Genomic DNA, 15,448 nt, shown 5'->3' with positions numbered 1-15,448 from the left:
ACCTGAATCTCCAAACGTTTCAAAATGCAGCAAAAAATGAGAGGTCATTGAGTTAAGTAAATTATCAGCCACTATTTGATTGCCCAGTAGTTAACAGGAAGCACAGTGATGTTTATTCACCTCTCCAGATTTATATGAATGTCAACAATCTTAAGTTAACCCCCTTTCATGTCTCAGATGGAAAGCTTAAGCATAAAAGCTCCATTATATACTGTAATAATAGCAACACAAAACAAACATCTAAAAAAGCAAGCCAAAGACATTATTCTGTTGGATATGCCCATCCAAACAAAGTGTTCTTTACTCAGAACTGAGTGGCACCATCCAAGCCCATTTCATCATGTTTTCCAGACTGAAACGACTTTTCTCCCCTTGATTTCAAGATTTTTACAGAGAAGGAAATGAAGGTCTGGAGGGGCTAAGAGCTCAAGGGTCTCCAGGATGGCTAACCCATGTTTTCTTTTGGCAAGCGTACTCGTGCACTGCATCCCCACAGTAACCTGATGGGTCCATGAAGATCAACTACTTAAGGGAACAGCAGAGATAACCAGCTTTTCTCCCAGAGACTTCAGACACACATAGAGAGGGCAGAAGCACTACCACAGGTCCCAAGAGCAGAGGAGCATTTTCATACAGTCCTGCCCCAAGGTGATTGGCTCTAATGAGAGCACCACAAGGAGCAGAACAGCTCCTAACACAGCAGCACTGCACTGAAGCTACCAGGTGCTTTCTAGGATGCAAACTCACTTGTCCACCACCAACCACGGACTCTCCATACTGCTGTACCTTGCTCCCTATGGCCATGCCTACAATCCCTCAAGAAAAACACATGTGATTTTTCCCCAAAAATAACATTCACAAGTCTGCATCGTCTCCACTGTTTTCCACTTCCAACATGTGGAAGATCTAGATACAGAACTCAAATACTGCTCCTCAGCATGGAGAGATATTATCACCACGCTGGTCCAACTCACTGCTCTCCCTTGGTGGGGCCAAAAGTCCTTTGTTTTCCCTCTCTACAGTTTCACACTGGTTGCTTGAGGTCATTCTTTTCCATATCTCCTATAAATCCTTTCCAGAGTTTGTACCATGGGGAAACATGGGTTATCCCCATCCCTTGGCCTTACACATTCAGCCCAGCATTTGCCCTTGGATAAAGACACAGGTTATTTCAGTGACCCTTTGCTTCACAGCAACCCAGAGGAACCCAGCTGCCCATTCTTTTTGCCACCTGCAAGGTTTAACAAGTCCACAGAGGACCCACGTGGAGCAGAGGAAAAAGCATGAAGAGGAAGGAGCAGCAGAGAAACCACTGTGTACTCACTGCAAATTGCTCCACATCCCCTTGTGCCACTCCTCTCCTCACCAAAGGGGCTAAATGTGACCTACAGTGACAACGAGAGCAGATGAGAACAGCCTCTAATGAAATTGATCCTGGGAAAGGGAGGAATAAAAGGCATTTTCACCAAGTATTTTAATGTTTGTGGTGGTGTTTTGCTTTAGTTTTTGTTCCCTAATACTTAAATCAGTAATTAAATATACATTGTTTGTCAATAAATTGAGTCTGGTTTGCCTGCGATGGTAACTGGTAAGCAATATCCCTGTCTTTACCTCAACCCACAAGCTTTCTTGTTCTTTCTCCTGTTTTCTTGCTCCTCTGCTGCTTTAGCAGGATGAAAGTGAGCAGCTGGATGGGATTTTGGTTGCTGGCCAGAGCCCACCTGCCACACCTTGCTTTTTTCCTCTGTTATTTTTTTTAATTAGCACACTGTGCTTATCTTTTCACGAAAGTGAGCAGCTGGATGGGATTTTGGTTGCTGGCCAGAGCCCACCTGCCACACCTTGCTTTTTTCCTCTTATTTTTTTTTTTTAAATTAGCACACTGTGCTTATCTTTTCATTGTTCTGGAGTTTCTTTGGGGGTCAAGACATATTGAAAACGAATCAATTGAGATGTCTCTTCAGAAATTCTGGGCAAAAAGGTGTTTCCACTGGAATTTGTATTTCCCTCAGAACAGAATAACCACAGGATGAGAACTGCTGGTGGAGTTTTACTTCCCATGTGTGCTTCTTAGCAAACAAGCATCTTCACCTACACCTGAAACCACGTTGAGACTCTAAAATCACTGAGGCTGATGGAAAGACCATTTAAGTTACTTTAGGTGGCACACAGCTCCAGGCCTGCTTGCTCCTCAGGTTTCTCACTGCCACTGATCACAGCACAAATCAGTGAAAGTAGCACAGGGCTAATTATTGTACTACTAAATAATATGTGTATGTACACATGTGCATACACACACTGAACATAAGGATTAGCATGTTTCTTCTAATGATTGATTATGCACTGTTCATGTTCCTAGTGAAAAGATTGTCATAAGGGTTTATGAAATCTTCCATCACCATAATTATATCCAGAAAAAATATATATTAACCCACCAAATTTCAAATTAAGTGAAGGAAAACATGTGCTTAAGTGGATCCAATATCTCAGATTCAGGTGTTAAATAACACCAGCACAAGGCCATATTGCAGGGTTTAAATGCTACGCCAGTAAACACAAAAGCTCCAGTCACAGAACTCCAATTAAGGGAACAATTATTATTGATTTATAAAGCTGTGTTAGTGTACAACAGAATGGAACAACCACTAAGAGGAAGTGCTGAGACAGCAGCTCTGCTGGCTGTCAGCAGAGCGTGTCAAAGAGGAGAGCACCTTCAAGTCCTAGACAGTGGTACCTACAAGAGTATTACTGCATAATTGAAGTGTAGCAAATGCAGTAAAAATAAATAACTCTTCTGCCACAGAGGAGAAACAGTGGAGCTGTTGGGCAAGAGGCTGATGTTTTAAGGTTACTGGATGGGAATGTGGAACCTGGTGTGTGATCATCCACCAAACAGTCCAACAGGTGAGAGAAGAGGGGGCCAGTCACTAGACATGGTCAGGCTGGAAGCAGAGCTGCCAGCTGGGGTAGAGACTCCTCCAGTTGCTGAGTTACTATTAAAAGCAGCAAGAATATTTTGTAACTGTGATTAAGTGCAAATGCTTCATATCTTATTTTGGAAACAAAGCTGTTTTCATTTCTCCCAACTAAACTGGTTATTTTGAGTACGTGTGTATTTAGAGTGAAGATGCCAACATGAACAAAACCTTTCCTTTTAAAAGAAAGCTTTAAAAAGAGAGCTCAGTACTATTTCTTTATTTAAGTGATTTTGACATTGCTGTGGAACATGATGAAGCTAATCTTTTAAAGGTACTTGGAGAAATATGTTCTTAGATGACCAGCCTTTTTCCTGTCTTTAGGTCATATCACAGCATTGATTTTAAACTAGAAATCAATTGAGAACTTAAAAAAAAAAAATCAATGCTACAACATGGTTTGTGAGCTGCTATCTTTTCCAATGCTTTCTCAGATAGTCAATTCACTAGTGAGAGTCTATAAACTCACCTTCTTTCCAGGGATTTCCTCTTATTAACGAATAAATTAACAACAAGATAAATAAAACTCAAAATCCTGCCCAGTTTCCTCCAGGGCAGCTCCTGGAGGGCTCATCAGTTCACTCAATTCATGCCTCACATCTTCTCTACCACAATATTTCCTCACTTACCTCTGGTCCAGCTTTGGTCCCACATTGGACAGTCACCAGGATCCCTGGCCCCGTCCAAGCCAGACCAATATTTGTTAACCACTAATCCACTAAATGGCTGTGACATGCTTGGAGGGCAAAACGTGGCTTCTTGTTTGAGGAAAAAGAAAGTGGGTCTTAGGATTTTATTTGCAAAGTGAATCCCATTTTCAAGTGTGTCCTAGAAGTAAAGCCTTAAAGGCAAAGCATGCTGTGGTTTTCATCACCCATAAAAGTTTCCTGCAGTACAAAGTTTTATTTGGAGGACAACCTGAACACTTTGGTGGACCCCAGCTGCTGGAATCATGTGATTATGAAATCACAGGCTTCCATTTCTTAGCTTTAATTCACATCTTTCCATACCAATAGTATTGGTAAGCTTGGAAACACAAGCTCCAAAAGCTTTAAACTTGTGAGAAATTAAAAGGAAGCTTTATGGTTTTGGTGTTTTTTGGTGGTTTTGGTTTTTTTTGAGTGCACAATCTGGTTGAAGAGTACTATATACAAGCTTGGAAAAAATGGTAGAAACCCCACTTTACCTCAGTTTGGGCTGTACACAGCAAGAATAATTATTTGCTGCTTATTTGCATTTTGAGATAGTTAGGGCTGCAGGAATGCAATATCTATTTTGTAGCAGCTCTTCTCTGTTCCATTCTCACAGGGTAGCTCATTTATTCTAAGGTTGCTTGTACACTACTCACTTGAAAGAGAGCTTACACCTGTAAATGCAAGTTCTTGTCTTAATGCCCCACAGCAAATGGACATAAACAACAATTGTCCCACTCTTGTCAAAGGGGTTTGAGAATAAAGGTGAGAAGTCCAATATCTACCAACAGTTTGGGCTACAAGTTTACTTACATATAAAATCTAAAGTAGTATTTTTCATGTTAAAACTCCTGCATGAGTTGTGACCTGGAGGTTGGGAAAACCAGCCCTACATCTCCTGCTACCCTGCCCGAACCCACTGGTGCAAGTGGAACTTGAGTTGAGATTTTCATACTTTTGGCATGGTAAGAAGGTCTCATCCCAGTGGCCTCAGTTTAAGAATTTTTAGTATAATCACACTGTTTAAACAGAGCCACTATGAGAGTTGTGTTTCCTGAACACATATGCATGGCATATTTTAGGTTGCTTAAACAGCTATCAGGGTGGTTGACCAGCTTTACTGCATGGTCACACAGGACATGGTCATGATCTCCATCACAAGCCAACAGCACGAGGATGCACTTAAGGTCCAACTGGGCTTTTACATCCTCTTCTGAGGACCATTCCTGTATTCTTCATCACTTCTGACAACCGAGCCCGCTGGTTCAAAGCTAGTGTATGCATGGCTACCCATGGTAGAGCTGCTCCTTTGGCCACTGCATAGCTCTACCCTGATCCCTTTAAATTCTAAGAGCTGCCAAAAACCATCTTCTAAAAATCATATAGCAGATTTAGCTCTAGAGTTTCTCAGCAGTTATCTCCAACTCATGTAACAGCAACACATAGTCAGACTCTTAATCCACAGAGTTATATTATCTTGACTCACTAAAGAGAGCTCTGAGTGAAATACAGAAATAGCTCATAAATGCAGCCCAGGTGTCTTGCATGCCAGTAGCAAGAAGTAGAGATGGCTTAATGTCACCTCTGTGGGCTTCGAGAAGCAATCATAATCAGCCTGTTTTGAATAACATCCTGAAGTGACAGGAGTGTTATAGGAGGAGGATTCACATACAAAAACGCTTTATGTAACTGGCTTTTTTTTTCCTCTGGCAAATGGAATGCTCCAGGGTGTGAAAAGGGGAGTCATTAAGGCCCACTGGATGTTTAAGAAGAGACACCTCTAGCTTTCTTCTCTGAGCATCAATGTAACTGCACTGCCTCTCTTTCAATGGAGCCATCTCTGCTCAAGCTGTTAAATCCTTCTCTGATCTGCCAGCCAGGGAGGGGGTTCAGAGCTCCTTTGTCTCCAGCAGTTTAACTTAATTCCACTGATGTCTCACAGTTTATCAACTACCACCTCTGATCCGATCACCTGGATGAGTGATCAGAGCGGAGTCATCTAATTTATACCAAGAGTGGGAACAAAGCAGAAGGTAGATGCTTGCTGAGCCCTTACTACACAGAAGCTATTTTGCTAATGCAAAGACGAGCTCCACAACCATTCAGATGCAGGGTCACCCAGGTTCAAGATTGGGCTCTGACTCTGCATTCACATTCGGGTTTTTTCCCCCCCAAAATATAAAATCTAACATTGTTACAAGAGCTGGCAACAGTTGCTGATGCACAAGTGCATCAACTAAGAGTAGTAACCATGGTTATCAGTCAAGTTTCCGGATCCCAGCACTCAAAGGGAAACCTGGAATTTAAAGAACAAGCTCTGACATTGCCATAGGCTCAACTGCAAATAGCTCACAAGCCACCCCCAAATTTAACCCAATACAGGCTATTAGCAGGTTCTTTCTCTCATAACCTGGGAAGGCCACACCTGTGGCTCATGAGAGTGCTCCAGGAGCCCGCTCCCAAGAAGAACAGCAGTCTGACAAGCCACATGGCTACAATTCCTGATGGACCTTGTTGCTGGTAAGGTACCCAAGTATAACCAGGTGTGATTTTTAGAGAGGAGAGCTACAAGTACTTAACTCAGTGGAACAGCACTGCAGAATAGCAACATGCAGAGCCCTTTTCTTACGATACCTGGTGAGCAAAGGTTAGTCCCTGTCTATAAGACTTACATGCTTTAGAGCAGTGAGAAAAAAAGGCATCTTTGCCATGACCAGGGTTAAATTAATGAAAATTGATTTTACTTTGCTAACTGGCCACATTTCTAGCACACCCTTGAAAATTTATACAGCAGCTATGTAAACCATGCTGCTTGACCCCTTTTACAAGTGTGCAAACAACTGTGAAGAACATTCTCGCCACCCAAGTCTTCAAGTTCATTATCCCCAGGCTTCATAAAAAGATTTCTGCCCCAAATATTTTGATGTTTCCCTTCTGCCACTTTTTCAGCAGGCAGGTGAACATCTTGAACACCTTCCTGGTCTTAAACCCTACCTGACCTCTCCTATTTCACTTTGGGATCGAGTAGGCTGAATTCAAGTAAGGACATACAGTGAAATCAGAGAACATATGAAAATAAAGGTGCTTATGCTCTGGAGCTAATGAGAAATAATAGTTCTCCTCACAGGACTTATTCAGAAAGCAGGGTCTCGTAAGAACAGAAGAAAGATGTTCCAACTCTTTAGTAGCCTTCAGGAGAAAAACTTCAGTATTTATTTTCCTGAGGGAAAAGTGTTTTAATTAAACTAATAAAAGCTAACAAAAAATTGCTTCCGCATCTCAGCATCCAGAAACTTTCAGCCTGGTTTAGAAGAAATTTTTTTGTCAGAAAAGCAAAAATATGATATGCAAATGTAAGAAGATAAATTTGAAATTATAACTCTGAAAAGATGTTAGAAGAGTCCTGCGCACAGGGATGAAACACGAGTTGGATGGGTCCTACAAAGAGGAGCCTGGGACAGTCCAAAAAGCTTCGCAAATAGCATTGAGAGAGTCAGAGCAACATTCATATGCCGGGACACTTCTCTATTCTGAAGCTCAGTCTTGTCACTTAACTTAGAATTTCCAATAAATACTGTTTTGCATTTTTCTAGTAAGCTTTGCAAAGTTTAGTGATTAAATTTAGCTGAAAATTGTTCTGCCTTTCCCTGTGCTTCCCAGGTCAACAGTAAAAAAACCCCATCCTGATCTTTCAGACTTGTGCTATGCAAAATAAATTAAAAAAAAATCAGTGACAAAACAGTTGAATTCACATCTATTTACTGTTACTTCAAATCCATATCTAGAAGCTTGGAAAATTTCAGAGTATAATGAAGAGAGAAATGTGCAATGGGAACATTGCATTTTTCTTGCACTAGTTGGTCCTTTTTCAGTCCTAGAAGGAGATTCCTTATCATCAAATCTAATCTAAAAAACAATTGGCCTGACAGTGTTGGCAGCTGAAGCTGTAGATAAAGGCGCACACACAAAATCACAACATGTGCCAATTCAGCCGATGCCTCTCTCATACAACAGCTAGAAGGGCCACCTCTCCACGTACAGAAATAGATCACCCAAGTTTTAGTCCATCAGTTATTTGCCACTCTGGGAATGGGACCAGTTAGGGATCCCACTTCCAGGATGAGAAATGGGACTGGCTGATGGCATCCAGAAAAGCCCAGCAGAGGTGGCAGGCTGGGCACCCCAGGCAAGGCTAAGAAGGGGGCTGGTGGTGGCTCCTCACCCACAATTGTGTCAGTTATGACTTTCCATGCACTAGAAAGCCTGTTCTTTTTCCCCTTCAGCCAACATTTAAGCCACCTGTTTTACTTTGATAATTGAAAAGCAAACTCTCCAACACCAAGAGCTTCTTAGCAGGCCCCAGTTTCAAACAACTCAGTGTCTTAGTGTCACCATTTATCATTATTTGCACCATTCTTGTTGCCATAAACTGGATTGAAATTGCTAGTTCCATTCTTCACAGGACCACATCACGCCGGAACAACTATCAGTTATTGCAAACCACAGTGGTGCCCACCAGCTACAGACCATCTCCTGCTCTCCCAGGCACATACACACTAACAGGTTGATGTTTTTCACACCCTGCAACATGCTTGTGCAGCTCCCCACACCCAGCCGTGTTCAACGAGGCAATGGAAGTTAGTACACACTCTCCCAATCTTCCCTATTCCTAGTTTTCATTAACTAATTGCTACGCTACTTTACAGGTCAAACGCAGCCTTTAACATGAAGGACAGGGCTCCCATTTGCTCCATTAGGGAAGAGGACTTCACCTTCCAGCTTCAACTTCAACAAACCATTTGATTTGCCAGTAGAAATGACTTTTGCTGCCAGCTGTAGTACCTCAGCAGTAGTTACTAACATGCCTTCCCCTTCCCCCCCCCCACTATTTCAATGCTGTGCACATTTGCCCTTGTACGTGCCAGTGCTGTGTTTTGGAAGAGCAAAACGAAACTTGAATTAAAGAGGTTGCTGCTTCTTCCCCCCCACCTCCCCCCCCCCTTTCCTTTCTGATGTTCCAAGTGTTGCCTGGACTAATCACCAGCGAGATCCGTTAGTTTATACAACCGTATTTTAAGATTCATGCTTTTGGAGGTCATTTGACTCATTTATACATCCGCAGGGATGGCCTGATTTGCTCAGCTCAGCTTCACAGCTTTCACTTACAGCAGGGCTGCGTAATTGGCTTTGATGAGCTCATGAAAAGAGACAAAGCAAAAAAAAAAAAAAAGAACGTACAACGTTACAGCTCGAGATGTATAGAGAGATACAGAGGGAGAAGTTTCTGCTGGAATGAATCAGAAAGAGCTGACTGCTGCCTGCAGTTCCTGCCCTGGCTCTATTATGATTTAATGTGCCAGAGGTTTTTTTTATTATTATTATTATTTTATTTCACCACCACCACCTTTCCAGGCCACTGCCACCTTATGGCCACTAGAAGCTGTGTCAGTGGAAGAAACACACGTACTGCTACACCTCCGTGTGTAGGGGGCTGACAGTGTACTGCACAGCACGCTTTCAAAAGCACTCAAAGCCTCCCCTCTGCAAACCCATCTTTATCACAAATATACGCAAAGTACTGAAAACAGGGGTTTCAAGCAGCCTTTAAAAAAAGCCAGTGCGCTTGCGTGATTATCACATCACCATTAGCAGTCAAGGGGATTTGGTTAAACTAACAAGGCTAACAAAGTTGTTAGCCTAAAGAATTCTTCTTTCCTACATGTTTTCAGTCAAAGAAAGAATAAGCGAGAAACAGAAAAGTGGAAAAAGGACATTTTCTTAGTTTGAATGACTTGGCCATGACACATTACATTTTAAAGCAAAGCTAAACCCGTGGTGGGCAGGAGCCACATTTGTTTTATGTCAGAATTGAAAGTGTACCTGCAGCTATAGGTTAAGTGTCACCTTTGAAAATAAAAAAACCAAAACCACCTCCTTGTCTCTTAGATAGCTATAGCTGCCACTGCCATGTCAACTGAGGGTCCTGCAGTTTTAACGTGTTTACCCACTGCCCACATCAGCGGTGTGAGATGTTTATTATCACAGTTTTAGAGACAGGGAACTGAGGCACAAAGGCAAAATCCTGTTTGGTGTTGCCAGCGCTAAAAAATTCAGCCAAATGAATGAGATCTTGCTTTTCCCAGTCAGTTGTTACCCTGGATGTTGGAAGACACAGGGAGCTGATACTGGGAAGTGTGGCAAGAGCCCAGATGAGCCAATAAGGCTGCGTAATGGACACCCCTTTGCAAAACCCAGTCTGGCAATCACACCTGGTGGAAGAGCTTCTCATGAGGTTCAGTTCACCAATGCACAGACAAAGTGTTTTTTATTTTAATCCATTCTTACTCATTTCAGGGATTCCTGTGGCCTGTAGCAGTTCCACACACTTAAGGAGGGAGGTGATGGAAAAACAGCATCAAGCCCTTCACGTCCACCTCTGCAGGGTAGACTGAGATCTAATTCAGGCAAGGCTGGCAGAATCCAAACTAGCAAAGGTTGACAAAGCAGTACATCTCCGTCTGGTTGAGCTCTATTGAAAATAGAATTCCCACCTCAACAGATAGCACCACTCAAACCCAGCAGAAGCTTTGGTGGTGGTGTTTAACACCAAAAAAGTTTAAGAAAATCATGTACAAAAATTACCTTTCTCCACTACCTCACATGTCCTAATTCTACATACAGCCAGGAAAAGAAATGGAAACAGACTTATTGTGCTGTGACTTAAACTAAAGGTAGAAAGGATCTTATTCTCAGACCTCAGAGCAGCTTGTAGGCTGTAAATGTGCATGCAGTTTGCAGAAGCATCAAGGGGTTTGGGTGTCTATTAATCCTGACAGTTCCACACATGCAATTAGAAGTCAACCAACAAAAATAGAAACACTCCACATTTGCATTTACAGGGAGCTACTAATTACCTTATGGATATGGTCAGTTTATCAGCATACAGTAGGTAAATGGATCGCATGGCTTTGTGGTTACCATTTTAACACAGATTTATCAAGTCAGCTGTGTGCTTACAGCATCTGCTTATCATCTATTAATCCTTTAAAAATCAGTTAATATAATAGTGACAGAACTCTTACGTTAGATGCAATTCAGGATGTTACCCTTCCAGCCTCTCCAGGTATTCAACATCACTGTTTATTAACAATGACAATTAAGGGCTAACACTTAATCTCACCAGCACCTCCATTCTCCAGGTACCTCAATGAATAAAGAAGTGACGGTCTTTGGCACAAGTAAGAAAGAAGATTCAAACACCATTCTTGATTCAGAACAAAATAATGAAATTGCTGTGCCTCCATGCTCAACAAAACTAGAACAGCAGCTGCAAGGTCTGTGGTTCAGCACTTAATAATTTGCCCTTGAAAGTTTTTTTATGTGAGGATTTCCTTTCTTGGTTGATTTTCTCTGCTGGACAACGTGACCATCAGAGTACACAGTAGTCCCTACTGGGGTGTCTACCAGAGTGACCAAGTTTTCAGACTAACTTGAGAGTTACAGGATTGAGCTGTTTCACAAGTCTAGGCTTACACATCCAAAGGAAAAGGGAGAGTCTACAACCAAATGTGATGAACTCTCTCCATTGAAAGCTGATTCCCTACTCCAGCTCAATGGTATCATATTGATGCAACATAGCAGGGAGTCAAATCCATCACACACTCATCACCCACCCAGAGCAGTTCTATACACAGGCTTTTTTGCATGGATACCCATGTGGGCATATAATTCCTTTCAAGAGGCATTGTCACATTGGCATACTCACTATTCTAGGATAAATAGAGTTAGACCAGCACTAAGGCAATTTACACCAACACACCTGTTATTCTTTTTCTTTTCTGTATGAGAATAACCAATAGTTATAAGGAACAATCACACCTGTATCAACAACAAAAGGTATGCAGGCAACTTTATGATAGGAATTACCTTGCTGTTGAGATGCTTGAAGGCTACAGAGAGAAGTCTTCTCCGGGGTGCAGCTAACACAGTAGAAGATCCCACACATGATGCCCTTAGACAGAAACAACCATAGTCCCTCACCTGGTTACAGAGTAGGCTTTATAAGTGCTTCCTAATTTGCTTCAGGCAAACCTGAATCACCCAAAGCAGTTTAACCTGGTCTGAGTTATCAGCCTGATTTTGCCTGAAGAATTAGGGACAGCTGACTGCAATCAAGGTATATATCCTACCGAAGGCACACAGACTGATGCCTCAGTGCATTACCTAGGCCATAGAAAGAAGTGCCAATCTTGCCTCATGGCCATGAAGAGCCTCTCATAAACTGAGTCTTACAAAAGTTTCACTACACACGTCAGCTGTTTGACAAAACCAGCCATGCTATGTACAGGATCACTGCAGCAAGCACCTTTGTCTTCTAAAAGTTACCGATGGTGGAGTGGGTCTTTGAAATAAAACCACTAAAATGTTATTTCCCTATCACGTCTTACAAAAGTTTCACTACACACGTCAGCTGTTTGACAAAACCAGCCATGCTATGTACAGGATCACTGCAGCAAGCACCTTTGTCTTCTAAAAGTTACCGATGGTGGAGTGGGTCTTTGAAATAAAACCACCAAAATGTTATTTCCCTATCACCTTAATGGGTTATTTCAGAAAAAAAAAAATGTCAAAAGAAGCCTTTATCTTGGTCACAGAAAGTACATTCTTGTTGGTATATTTAAATCCTAAAGGAAATTTGACACAGATAATTTCTGACAATGGGTTATAATCTCACAACCAGGAAGTTCTAAGAAGCTTCTGAAGGAGAAGAATACCATTATGTTACAAGAGATCTTCCATTTACCATCCTACCTACTGAGCCAACACAAACCTCCCGTAGCCTTTCCTCCTGCCTGTACCACTGAATGTGCTGGGATTCCTCTTTGTTACCCAAGCCTTGGTTGAAGTCAAAACTCTTAAAGAAGTGACAGTCTACAACGTTTTGTGGCATAAGTGTTCATTAACTTTTTGGCTGTTTTGCTGTATTGTTTGTGTTGTGGTCATTGCATTTACGTTCTTCTGTTAGAAACTGCCAACCCGGACATTTTAATTTAATTGTGCACCTGATTTTGAAGTCTGTCGAGGATTTAAATGTTTCTGAATCTCTGCTAAGAAAGAAGCAACAAGATGGTATTTTCCAAACACATACAGGGTCAGGTGGCTCTGGAGAGCTTTAAGCTCCCACTGCCCTTGCCTGGCTGTGATGCTGCTGCAGCCCCTGCTGTCATGGTCTTGGCTTGACCTTCTCTCACCCACACAGGCTCCACAGAAACAGTGACAGCTGTAGCTGTTCCTCAAAAACACGGCTGCAATGTAAGGGCTGAGCAACAGTGTCACACTCCTTTTCTAATTACGACCACTCCGTATTTGGAAGTACCGATGGAGTACTGCACCAGATGTGAAAAACCCAGGTTTAGGTTTCTATTCTGAACCAGAAGCAACCTTTCCAACCTTCTACAAGAGTCCCACCAGCGTTACATTTCTGTTCATTCTCTCTCACTCCCCATTCTTCTATGCCAGGTACATTGCAAAGGTTGCAGAAAAAAACCCAACCTGCTCCTTCCTCAGGCAAGTCTTTAACATAAGGTGGAGAGGTGGAGAATCAAACCCCCATTTACAATGAAAAGGGTTAGTGCCATTGGATTAAAACAGAGAAGTTTCTCCTGAAGTTCTAGTAGGAAGCATGGGATTTTTGAAGCAGCCCTGACCTCAGCATATCATCTTCATTGCCTTGGGTGGCAGCGTGTGAACTGGTCGTGGTCCCCATCTCCTACACAGACCCCATAAAAACCACCACCACTTCTACATATGTACAAAATCCACACATATAGCTCCATGTCTAACTTAGTGTAAGGACATGACTCTGCAAACCTGCTGCCTACAGGTTAGGCACCATAACTCGGGGATCAGAAAAAGTAGTTTAACAGAAAGGGAATGGCAGAGCCGGGCAAACCGCCTAACAAGGGGGTCCCCGTTTCCCCCTGAGTTGGCAGACCTGGCTGGTAAGCTCCAAGAACGGCACCTCGTCCTGTGACCACAGGATGCCAGGGTGAGGACAACATGCTATTTAGCGTAAGGCCGAATGGCTTGGTTCCTTTGCCTCAGAAAATTAAAACCAAGAGAAATAACTAACACAAAAAATGTCAAGTCTCCAAGGGAGAAAAAGGAACGAGCCGTGAGGAGAAGAATCGACCTGAATTTCTCAGAGAATGTATTTATGCTGCCCCCAGGTGAGGCAAGACACATTTTCAGAAACCTGTTCCTGAGAGCACCTGCACCCATTGGAGGACAGCAAGTTCAGTCAATGAAGACTAGAGGACTCCAAAAGCCTTAGCAGCCACAAGCAAGGCTTCTCCATCTCTTTTGCTGTCTGTCCCACCACCACCAGAGCGCATTTGCACAGAAGGAGATTGGAAGGAGACTGAGGAGCCAGACCACAGTAACTCCTCACCAGAAGGAAGGACTTATGACCCATGAGAGGTGCCTTCAAAACACACATCCTGGGGCCAAAGCACCTTCTCCCTCCCCGATTTAAAGGCACAGAAGAGAGCTGCACCCAAGCTGGGGAGGTCCTGCAAAACCCAGGTGAGATGCCTGTGAAGCAAGGTCATCAGGGTGACAGGAGTGCCATGCAACGGCAGTGAAAGCTGAGCAGGGTTTCTCAGCTCTGAATAAGCTCGAAGTGAACTGAAGCAGGGCAGGGAGCACCTCGGTGCTGAGAGCACTTATGGTGCTCTGTGACTTGAAAATGGGGGCTGCGCTGTGAGATGTAGGGTCACACGTCCACAGGACAAAGAGAGGTTTCCTTCACCCTTCACACCTGGCAGGCACATTTTTTTAAATTGTCCACACAGTGTAACTCTGCGTTCATTACTTATTAAAAACTCCTTCTCACATATTTTGCCACCAGTGCTGAAAGCCTATAATTACCCCATTTCACCGTTCCCCGTCTCCCTTCGCCTGCGACTGCAGCGCCAGCAAGTGTGGATCGATTCCAGCTATCTTTAAGTGAACTGGAAATACATAGTTATGCAAATTGCCCTGCGTGGTAGCCAGATAACACCAGAACTTTGAAAGATGTGGGAGAAATGAGCGATCTAAATGCTCAGTGTCATTATTTGCTCTTAATTACATATTGCTTCCTAACAGCTGTTTGGCATGCAGCACCTGTTGTTTTACTCTTGCTGGAATAAAGGGTCTTTTAGCTGTTATGATGCCATCGCTTGGCCCTAATTACAGTTATTAGCAAGGACCAAAATTTGACCCGGGCTATAAGGCACGGCTGTGCAGAGAAACACCTTTGGACTAATGGTGTCTGCAATACTCCTAATATTTTTCCAGGATACATCCTTTTTCATTTGCATCACAAAGACTATAAAGTACTTATACATGACACCTCTAAATCCTTTATAATGCAACACGTCAAACAGCCCATTTAGTAGCGACTCCGTGGTATAAAGTAGCACAATACACTGAAGTTGCTATGCTGAATTGTGTCAAAAGATCTGCTTTTTTAATTCCCCCATAATCTTAGGGATGGAAATAGAACATTGTAGCAGTTCAGAAGCTGTTCCAATGTGGCATGTCAAATGTTACTGCAGCACTATTTTGACGGTGAGTCATCAGGCAAGACAATGAATTGAGACAAATATTGATGTGCCACAAAGTTTTCTTTTTCTTTTCTTTTTTTTTTTTTTTTTCCTCCTCTCTTTTTTTCAAATCCCCACGGGGTTTTTTATTCTGAGTATTAGGCTCAGTTCCTGGAAAAGCCATTTTTGCTTT

The sequence above is a fragment of the Calidris pugnax genome, unplaced genomic scaffold (assembly GCF_001431845.1).
Source record: "Calidris pugnax isolate Ruff unplaced genomic scaffold, ASM143184v1 scaffold36, whole genome shotgun sequence".
NCBI lineage: Eukaryota > Metazoa > Chordata > Aves > Charadriiformes > Scolopacidae > Calidris > Calidris pugnax.
Note: the sequence above shows the minus strand (reverse complement) of the source record.